The sequence below is a fragment of the Aegilops tauschii genome, chromosome 1, assembly GCF_002575655.3.
Source record: "Aegilops tauschii subsp. strangulata cultivar AL8/78 chromosome 1, Aet v6.0, whole genome shotgun sequence".
Lineage (NCBI taxonomy): Eukaryota > Viridiplantae > Streptophyta > Magnoliopsida > Poales > Poaceae > Aegilops > Aegilops tauschii.
The window spans coordinates 105,884,900-105,896,348 of record NC_053035.3 but is presented as its reverse complement, the minus strand read 5'-3'; positions in this window follow the sequence as shown (position 1 = coordinate 105,896,348).

Genomic DNA, 11,449 nt, shown 5'->3' with positions numbered 1-11,449 from the left:
TCTTTTCTTGATCCTCTTTTGACACAGGTATTTGAGAGAAACCAGAATAACCATCTAGAAAGCAAAAATACGTATGTTTGGATAATCTTTCTAGCATTTGATCGATAAAAGGTAAAGGGTAATGATCCTTTTTAGTAGCTTTATTTAATTTGCGGAAATCAATTACCATTCTATAACCTGTAATAATTCTTTGTGGGATCAATTCATATTTATCATTAGGAACAACAATAATACCTCCCTTCTTAGGGACACAATGGACAGGACTTACCCACTGACTATCAGCAACGGGATAAATTATACCTGCCTCCAGAAGCTTTAGTATTTCTTTTCTTACCACTTCTTTCATCTTAGGATTTAACTGTCGTTGGTCATCAACAACCGGTTTAGCGTCTTTCTCCAATTTTACTTTGTGTTGACATAGAGTGGGACTAAGGCCCTTAAGATCATCAAGAGTATATCCAATAGCAGCACGGTACTTCTTCAAAGTTTTCAATAATTTATTTTCTTCATGCTCTAAAGGTTAGCACTAATAATAACAGGATATATCTTCTTTTCGTGAAGATAAGCATATTTAAGAGTATCAGGTAATGGTTTAAGCTCAAATACGGGATCACCCTTGGGTGGAGGAGGATCCCCTAGGATTTCAACAGGCAAGTTGTGTTTCAAAATAGGTCCATGTTTAAAGAATACTTCATCTATTTCCCTTCTTTCATTCATAAACATATCATTTTCATGGTCGAGCAAATATTGTTCTAAAGGATCATTAGGAGGCACGACAATAGAAGCAAGGCCAATAATTTCATCTTTACTAGGCAATTCTTTATCATGGGGTTGTCTACGAAATTTAGCAAAATTAAACTCATGAGACATATCCCCCAAACCAACAGTAACAACATCCTTTTTGCAGTCTATCTTAGCATTAACAGTATTCAAGAAGGGTCTACCAAAAATGATGGGACAAAAGCTATATTGTGGGGAACCAAGAACAAGAAAATCAGCAGGGTATTTAACTTTCACACACAAGACTTCAACATCTCTAACAATCCCAACTGGTGAAATAGTGTCTCTATTGGCAAGCTTAATTGTAACATCAATTTCCTCTATCTCAGTAGGTGCAATATCATGCATAATTTCTTTGTATAAGGAATGAGGTATTGCACTTGCACTAGCACCCATATCACAGCCATGATAGCAATGATCTCCTATTTTAACATAAATAACAGGCATGCCTACAACAGGTCTATGTTTATTTTTAGTATCAGGTCTAGCAATTCTAGCAGCTTCATCACAGAAGTAAATAACATGCCCATCAATATTATCAGCCAAGAGATCATTAACCATAGCAATACTAGGTTCAACTTTAATTTGCTCAGGGGGTGTAGGTGTTCTAGTATTACTCTTACGAACCATAGTTGAAGCTTTAGCATGATCCTTTATTCTAACAGGGAAAGGTGGTTTCTCAATATAAGCAGCAGGAACAATAGGATCAACATTATAAGTGATAGTCTTTTCTTCAACTTTAATAGGTGCCACTACTTTTACTTCAACGGGAGGATTATATTTAAACCACTTCTCCTTAGGGAGATCAACATGAGTAGCAAAGGATTCACAGAAAGAAGCTACTATCTCAGAGTCAAGTCCATATTTAGTGCTAAATTCACGGAAAACATCGGTGTCCATAAAAGATTTAACACAATCAAACTTAGGTGTTACCTGACTCCTTACCTTCGTAGAGGTCCCAATCTTTAGAGTTGCGTTTAATTCTTTCCAATAAATCCCATTTGAAATCAATAGTCTTCATCATAAAAGATCCAGTACAAGAAGTATCGAGCATGGAGCGATTATTGAGAGAAAGCCGAGCATAAATTTTTTGAATAATAATTTCTCCTGAGAGCTCATGATTGGGGCATGAATATAACATTGACTTAAGCCTCCCCCAAGCTTGAGCGATGCTTTCTCCTTCACGAGGCCAAAAATTATATATATAATTGCGATCACGATGAACAAGATGCATAGGATAAAACTTATGATGAAATTCCAATTTCAATCGGTTGCATTTCCATGATCCCATATCATCACATAGCCTAAACCATGTCAATGCCTTTCCCTTCAAAGATAAAGGGAAGACCTTCTTCTTGATAACATCCTCGGGCATACCTGCAAGCTTAAATAATCCACAAACTTCATCCACATAGATTAGGTGCAAATCGGGATGCAATGTTCCATCACCTGTGAAAGGATTAGCTAGCAGTTTCTCTATCATACCCGAAGGAATTTCAAAGTAAACATTTTCAGTAGGTTCAGTAGGTTGAGGAGCAACTCTTTGCTCTACTGGTCGGGGTGAAGATACCCCGAACAAGCCCCTCAAACGATTATGTTCCATAGTAACAAGTGACAGTAAATTTCAGCACACTATATAAATTTTTACTTACCAAATTCCACCTACCAAAGGCGCTTCACTCCCCGGCAACGGCGCCAGAAAAGAGTCTTAATGACCCACAAGTATAGGGGATCTATCGTAGTCCTTTCGATAAGTAAGAGTGTCGAATCCAACGAGGAGCAGAAGGAAATGACAAGCGGTTTTCAGTAAGGTATTCTCTGCAAGCACTAAAATTATCGGTGACAGATAGTTTTGTGATAAGGTAATTTGTAACGGGTGACAAGTAATGAAAGTAAGTAAGGTGCAGCAAGATGGCCCAATCCTTTTTGTAGCAAAGGACAAGCCTGGACAAACTCTTATATAGAGAAAAGCGCTCCCGAGGACACATGGGAATTATCGTCAAGCTAGTTTTCATCACGCTCATATGATTCGCGTTCATTACTTTGATAATTTGGTATGTGGGTGGACCGGTGCTTGGGTTCTTCCCTTTCTTGGACAAGCATCCCACTTATGATTAACCCCTATTGCAAACATCCACAACTATAAGAGAAGTATTAAGGCAAACCTAACCATAGCATGAAACATATGGATCCAAATCAGCCCCTTACGAAGCAACTCATAAACTAGGGTTTAAGCTTCTGCCACTCTAGCAACCCATCATCTACTTATTACTTCCCAACGCCTTCCTCTAGGCCCAAACAATGGTGAAGTGTCATGTAGTCGACGTTCACATAACACCACTAGAGGAGAGACAACATACATCTCATCAAAATATCGAACGAATACCAAATTCACATGACTACTTATAGCAAGACTTTTCCCATGTCCTCAGGAACAAACGTAACTACTCACAAATCATATTCATGTTCATAATCAGAGGGGTATTAATATGCATTAAGGATCTGAACATATGATCTTTCACCAAGTAAACTAACTAGCATCAACTACAAGGAGTAATCAACACTACTAGCAACCCACATGTACCAATCTGAGGTTTTGGGACAAAGATTGGATACAAGAGATGAACTAGGGTTTTAGAGGAGATGGTGCTGGTGAAGATGTTGATGGAGATTGACCCCCTCCCGATGAGAGGATCGTTGGTGATGACGATGCCGATGATTTCCCCCTCCCGGAGGGATGTTTCCCCGGCAGAACAGCTCCGCCAGAGCCCTAGATTGGTTCCGCCTCGTGGCGGCGGTGTTTCGTCCCGAAAGCTTGCTTATGATTTTTTCCAGGGTAAAATACTTCATATAGCAGAAGATGGGCACCGGAGGCCTGCCAGGGGGCCCACGAGGCAGGGGGCGCGCCCAGGGGGGTAGGGCGCGCCCCCCACCCTCGTGGCCAGGGTGTGGGCCTCCTCTGGTTGATTCTTTCTCCAGTATTTTTTATTTATTCCAAAAAGTGCCTCCGTGAAGTTTCAGGACTTTTGGAGTTGTGCAGAATAGGTCTCTAATACTTGCTCCTTTTCCAGCCCAGAATTCCAGCTGTCGACATTTCCCTCTTCATGTAAACCTTGTAAAATAAGAGAGAAAAGGCATAAGTATTGTGACATAACGTGTAATAACAGCCCATAATGCAATAAATATCGATATAAAAGCATGATGCAAAATTGACGTATCACCTGCCTTGGCTTGTTGTTGGCGATTTCAATGAGGCCATGTGGGATTTTGAGCATCTATCTGCTACACCGCGTGGAGAGTCACAAATGGTTGCCTTTAGAGATACGTTGGAGATTTGTGGCCTAGTTGACCTAGGCTTCGTTGGGGTTCCCTTCACATATGACAACAAGAGGGGAGGAGGAGGCAATCTGAAGGTAAGGCTGGATAGGGCAGTTGGCACTAATGCATGGAGGAACTTGTTTGCGTATGCATCGGTGTTGCATGTTCCCTCGCCATGTTCGGACCATGTGGCTCTTGTCCTAAAGGGATCGGTCGATTCGGGGCCGAACGGTGGGAAGCAGAGGAGGTATGAGCTGTTTTGGGAGCGAGATATATCGCTGCCGGAGGTGATCAAAGAGGCATGGGAAGCAGTGGGGGGTGTGCATAATATGGCACAGTTTTAGGATGCGCTGCCTAAAACAATGACAACTCTCAGGCTATGGAGCAAAAAAATTGGCAATATCACTCGGGAGCTAGCCAAATCGCGCACTCAGCTAGAGGAGTTGATGAATATGAACGCTGATCGTCAAGATATCTCAAGAGTGACTGATAAAATGAACGAGCTTTTGTACCAGGAGGAGATGCTTTGGTTGCAACGGTCACGTATCACATGGTTGAAGGAAGGGGTCAGAAACACAAAATATTTCCAGAGTAAAGTAGTCTGGAGGGCGAGGAAGAACAAGATTCGAGAGTTTACGAATAGTGTCGGTGTAATTCACTCCGATCTTGCCTCTATGGGGGAGCTGGCTAACGTTTATTTTCATGATATTTTTATAGCTGATCCCTCGCTTAATGCTGCTCCTATTCTGGAATTAATTGATCCGGTGGTGACTGAAGAGGATAATATCAAATTATGTGCGCCTTTTACAGATAAAGAGATCTCGAATGCCTTTTTCCAAATTGGGCCACTAAAAGCTCCGGGTCCGGATGGCTTCCCTGCTAGATTCTTTCAGCGGAATTGGAACGCTCTCAAGGATGGTGTTTTGGCAGCGGTGAGGGACTTTTTTAGTACGGGTATCATGCCGGAGGGGGTAAATTCTACCTCTATTGTACTTATTCCCAAGGTTCCCAACCAGGTAAAAATTACGGATTACAGACCTATTAGCCTGTGTAATGTTATCTATAAGGTCATCTCCAAGTGCCTAGTGAATAGGATGAGGCCTCTGCTGGATGATCTCATATCTCCTGAACAAAGTGCTTTATTCCAGGGAGGATGATCACGGACAATGCACTAGTTGCTTTTGAGTGTATCCACCACATCAAGCAGGAAAAGGATCCTACAAAAAGTTTCTGTGCTTACAAATTGGATCTATCAAAAGCATATGATAGAGTGGATTGGGTCTTCTTGAGGCAAATGATGCAAAAGTTGGGTTTCTCTCAGTGATGGGTTGACTGGATAATGTCGTGTGTCACGTCGGTGAGATACTCTGTCAAACTTAATGGAACCCTCTTGGATTCTTTTGTGCCGATGCGTGGGCTTCGGCAAGGAGACCCCCTTTCTCCGTTACTATTTCTGCTTGTGGCAGATGGTCTGTCAGCTTTACTAAAAAGCAAAGTGGTTATGGGTGTTATCACGCTAGTGAAGGTTTCTAGAAGAGGACCGGGTGTCTCACACTTATTGTTTGCTGATGATACGTTGTTGTTTTTTGAGGCTTCGAGAGAGCAAGCAGAGGAGGTTAAAGTAGTGCTGGATATGTATGGTAGAGCGATGGGCCAGAGCCTGAATCCCAACAAGTGCTCCATCCTTTTTGGCGAGGCTTGTCCCATCGCGGTTCAGGAGGAAGTAAGGTCAGTACTACAGATTACAAACCTTCACTTCGAGGAAAAGTACTTGGGACTGCCGACACCGGAGGGTCGGATGTCTAAAGGGCGATTTCAGAATTTGCAGACCCGACTCACAAAACGGTTGATACAGTGGGGTGATGGCCTCTTGGCGCAGCCGGGGAGAGAAGTGCTGATCAAGTCGGTTGCTCAAGCACTCCCAACTTACATTATGGGCGTCTTCAAGTTACCGTTCTCGGTTTGTGATGATCTTACATGCATGGTGCGGAATTTTTATTGGGGGTCGGCAAAGGGCAAGAGGAAGGTGCATTGGAAGGGCTGGGACCATCTTGCAGCCCAAGGACAGGGGAGGTATCGGTTTTCGTGATTTCCGGATGTTTAACCAAGCCCTACTGGCTAGGCAGGCGTGGAGGCTGCTAACCAAGCCGGACAACCTTTGTGCTAGGGTTTTAAAAGCGCGATATTATCGAGATGGTAAGTTGGAAGATACAGTTTTTGCTTGGAATGGTTCATCATCTTGGCAGGCTATATGCCATGGTTTGGAGCTACTGAAGAAGGGGCTGCTTTGGAGAGTTGGGGACGGGGCAAGTATAAGGGTTTGGTGGGATAGTTGGATCCCGAGACCCTTCTCCTACAAGCCGATTTCCCCACAAGGGCGATGCCGCATTCGGTTCATCTCTAGACTTCTAAACACTAATGGGTCATGGAATGTTGAGCTCCTTCGAGAATACTTCGTGGATGCAGATGTGCATGAAATAATGAAGATTCGAGCCTCACCTAGACAGGAGGGAGATGTGATCGCATGGGGCCCCGGTAGGCATGGCATTTTTACAGTTAAATCAACGTACAAGTTGGCTTTCGACGAGGATCACCGCAGTACTGCGGCCGCGTCCAGCTCCTCGCCCTCGGGGAGCCGCACATGCTGGGATTTCATTTGGAAGTGTGACGCCCCTCCTACTGTGAAGCATTTTGCTTGGCGTCTGTCTAATGATGCACTACCCACGTGGCAGAGGAAACACCGAATTGGGCTAGAAACTGCAGGTATTTGCCCAGTGTGTGGGACAGAAGAGGAAGATAATTTCCATCCCTTTGTTCGTTGTTAGTTCGGGCGTGACCTGTTCTTGGCCATGGCCAAGGTGTGGAGGCTCCTGGATATTACATCAATACAATACAATGGGAAAGAATGGCTGCTCCACGTTCTGAGCCCTCTTACTGATCTTGAACGCACCATGATACTGATGATCTTTTGGAGGAGCTGGTATGTTCGGAATGAGCTAGTTCATGCTAAGCCTGCCCCGCCTATGGAAGCCTCGATAAGATTTCTGCAAAGCTATTTGGAGTTCTTGATCTGTATTAAGCAAAATCCACAAGCTGACCCATCCAAAGGTAAAGATATGGAGTGGAGAGACCCAGTGAGAAGGGGTATGTCGGAGTAAATGGCCACGGGTAGCCTAACCGACTCCCCCTGGCTCTTCGAAAAAATTATCAGGCCGTTCAGGCCTTCAAGCATACAAAGCATAGGGCCGCCCTCCCCCGGCCGGCTATCCCCAGGGCCGACTCCCAGAAGGCGACCCAGCCTCAGAAACCTCCCCCAAGAAAGATACGAGATAGCCGACTCCAGGGAGCCGGCCCCAAGAGGACCGACTCCCAGAAGCCGGCCATGAAGAAAGCCGACTCCCAGAAGCCGGCCATGAAGAAAGCCGGCCAAGACTGCACCTACTAAGACTGTACCCACGTAACGGCGATAGGATGGGGCGTGGCCGCAGTACAGCCCACTACCCCGAATCCCGGAACAGGCATGGCCACAGGGCGCCGTACGGGCCAGCCATCCCCCATCCAGCACGGAACTGTAGCCATGTTGGCCTCGATGTCACCCACGACAGGTGCTAGTACGGCCCGTGGGCGGCGGGCCCCTTTGCCAGAGAGACATCTGAAGACGGCCTGGCCTCCTCTAGTCGGCCAGGGATGCGGCCGGCTCCCAATAGCCGGCTACCTCCCTCCCTCGAAGCATGCGCCCCATTAAGGAGACAAGACGAGGTAAGGCTACAGTGAGAGCTCGCAAGGCGGTGACACTGTAGCCACGCTTACCTCGACAAAGCCCTCGTCATCAGAGGCGAGGCAACAGTAACCAGCCACCGACAAAGCCCCCAAGCAGTGGGGCCGGCCTGCCGGCCAAGAGGTCGGCAGCCGGCGGGACCCACCAGTCGGCGGGCCCCAATGACCGGCGGAGAAGCCGGCGAGCATAGACACTGACGGCTGGGACCCGCGCCCAGCCGGATTAAGATTGTACCCCTGGGGGGTAGGCCTATATAAACCCCCCAGGACACCCATGCAAAGGGTTGATCTCATAGAATTCCACACACCACATAGAGAGAAAAGGAGAGCTAGCCTTGCCCTTCTTCTTCCTCTAGCCAAACAGCTCAAGGAGCACTTGTAGCTACTTGTATTGATCTAGTGATCATGCGGAGACCCCGCAGAGTAGGACTAGGGGTGTTATCTCCACGGAGAGCCCCGAACCTGGGTAAGATCCGCCGGCGTGCATGTCTTCGCCTCATCCCGTTTCCAGGCACCGGCGATGTTTTACTGGCTCCCACAATGATAAGCCACCCGTTGGCATATGTCGCACCTACCACCCGACATTTGGCGCCCACCGTGGGGCCGGGTGCACCGTCGTCCGGAGACCTGTTCTGGACGGGAACCCTTTTTCTCCCCCGCGAGCGCAGCCAGCCTGCTACGCCCGACGCCGCTTGCCCCGACGCGCTGCAAGGCGTCGACGACGCCTGCGCGGCAAGCTGCCTCGCCGATCTTCTTGGCGAGACTCGCATCTCCGACGAGCCCGCGTCCGACGCAGGCATGGACTACCCCGAGAGCCGCCTCGTCAGCCTCCTCGACCAGCTTCACACCTCCAGCGAGCTTGCTGTAGACTTGGAGTCGGTCGGCTCCACCGACCCGATGCTTGTCGACTCCGACACGGCATCGTTCGACGCCTACCCCTCCGACGTGGTAGTCTTCGACGACCCTCTCCCTCGAGCTGACAGCGGCAGCAGCGCTGTCACTGAGGTGCCGGTCATCAGCCACGTCGCTGACTCGGGCGAGAACGCCCACGACGCCCTACAAGAGGCGATGCATGACTTGTCCATCCCCATCCCGGCCGATGCCGATGCCGAGACCCTGGAGGCACGCCGCCTCGCCCTCATCGCGGAGGGCCAGAAGATAGCCTCCGTGAGATGCCTCACCGAGGCCCACCAGCGCGAAGTCGACCGCGCCGCTTTTGGTACGCCGCCTCACGGCGGGCCGAGCCGAGTCGGCCTCGTCAAGAAGCGCGGTGCGGCCATCGCCAGCGTGCTGGGGGCGGACCGCCCCGTTTACGCCACACCGCTCGAAAATTTGCGAGCTGCTCAGGCGGCAGCAGAAGAGCTGAATGGGCTGGGGGCTGATGAGCTCCCCTACATGACAAGGCGCATCCAGCAGCTGATCGATGCGGCCGCAGAACGGCACGAAGCCGGCGCCCGCACTGAGAGCCCTCCCCCGCGCCGAGAGCACGCTGCGACATCCCGATCGCCGACTGCGAGCGGCGCCCACGCAAGGAAGGACAAGGAACCGACTGCTAGCCGCAGCCGGACTCGAATCACCATCGAGCGCGACGCGGAAGGCCGCCCTCGAGAAGTGGAGCACCAAGGCGATCTGCCTCCTCCCCCGCCCCGTGGGGAGAGATGTCTCACCCCGCCGCCTGTCACCCATCCGACTCTCGGTGGCCGACTAGGCCGCCGCGAGGGAGTCAGCGAGAACGACGCCCGCCACCGGATCGACCGCCTAGCTCAATCCCTGGCGCTAGAAGAAGAAGATGATGTCGGCCCGCCATGCTTTGGCCCCCGCATCCGTGACGAACCCTTCCCCAAAGGGTTCTCGCTCCCCAGAGACACGCCCAAGTACAACGGCTCTGTGAAGCCGGAAGATTGGCTCATCGACTACTCTACCGCCGTCAGCATTGCGAACGGCAATAGGCGCGTAGCCGTGAAGTACGTCCCTCTCATGCTGCAAGGCACGGCACGCACCTGGCTCAACAGCCTCAAGCCCTACAACGTCAACAGCTGGCTGGACTTCACGGAAGTCTTCGTCCGCAACTTCACCAGCACGTACAAGCGGCCTCCCAAGCCCCGCCAGCTCTCCTTATGCATCCAAGGGCCCAGCGAATCGACCCGTGACTACCTCACGCGGTGGGCCAAGCTCCGCAACTCCTGCGAGGGGGTGCACGAGGTGCAGGCCATCGAATACTTCACCGCCGGGTGCCGAGAGGGCACCCTCCTCAAGCATCGACTCCTCTGCAATGAGCCGGCAACCCTCGACGAGCTGCTGGTCATTGAAGACAAGTACGCCACAGCCGACTCCTCGATGAAGACCGAGCTCCGAGTGGACGCCTCTGGGAAGGTGCTCGCTCCGGCTCCTAAGACGCCAGCTGGCGACTCCAATCGGCGCCCCTACCAGAACGACCACAAGCGCAAGGCCCCTATGACGCCTTCCACCAGTCTGCAGGTGGCCACAGTCGAAGACGAGCAGCCCAAAGAGCGGCCCGCTCCCAAGAAGAAGTGCGGCAAGCCGGCTTGGCAGCCGGCCTTCTCCTACGAGCAGACTCTCGATGCCCCCTGCAAGTTCCACAGCGGCGCGAAGCCGTCCAACCACACGACCCGAAAGTGCCACTGGCTCACCCGGATCTACAAGGGCGAGGGGCTGGTGCCGCCTCCAGCTCCCCAGCAGCCGGCTGCCCGACCAGCAGTCAGAGCCATTCAAGATGAGTTCCCTGATGAGCACGCTGCCTACGTCGTCTTCACAAGCCAGGTTGAAGACAAGCGCAGCCGGCGCCGACAGCACCAAGAGGTCAACGCAGTCGCCTCCAGCAACCCCGAGTTCATGCATTGGTCCGAAAGGCCTATCAACTGGAGCCGGGCCGATCACCCAGAGGTGATGCCGTCCCCTGGCTCCTACGCATTGGTGTTGGATGTCACCCTCGCAACAGAGAGGCGGGCTGCCCGATTCTCCCACGTTCTGATTGATGGCGGAAGCAGTATCAACATACTGTACCGCGACACCATGGAGAAGTTGAACCTCAAGGCGAAGCAGCTCATGCCAAGCCGGACCGTTTTCCATGGCATCGTACCCGGCCTGTCCTGTTCCCCGATCGGCAAGATCAAGATGGATGTCCTCTTCGGAGACAAGGATCACTTTCACCGAGAAGCAATCTGGTTCGAGGTAGTGGATCTGGAAAGCCCTTACCACGCCTTGCTTGGCCGACCTGCTCTGGCCAAGTTCATGGCTGTGCCCCACTATGCCTACCTGAAGATGAAGATGCCGAGCTCGAAGGGGATCATCACTGTAGCCGGCGACTACAAGAAGTCCATCGAGTGCGCTGCAGCCAGCAGCCGGCTGGCCGAGTCCCTCGTAGTGGCAGAAGAGAAGAAGATGCTGGAGCGAGTTGTGGCCATGGCCGGCAAGCAGCCGGCCTTGTCCCCCAACCCTAAGGAATATGATGCGCAGGGCTCCTTCCAGCCGGCCAAGGAGACGAAGAAGATACCTCTGGACCCGGAGAACCCGGAGAGGTTTGCAGTCATTGGTGCAAACCTGGACAGTAAAT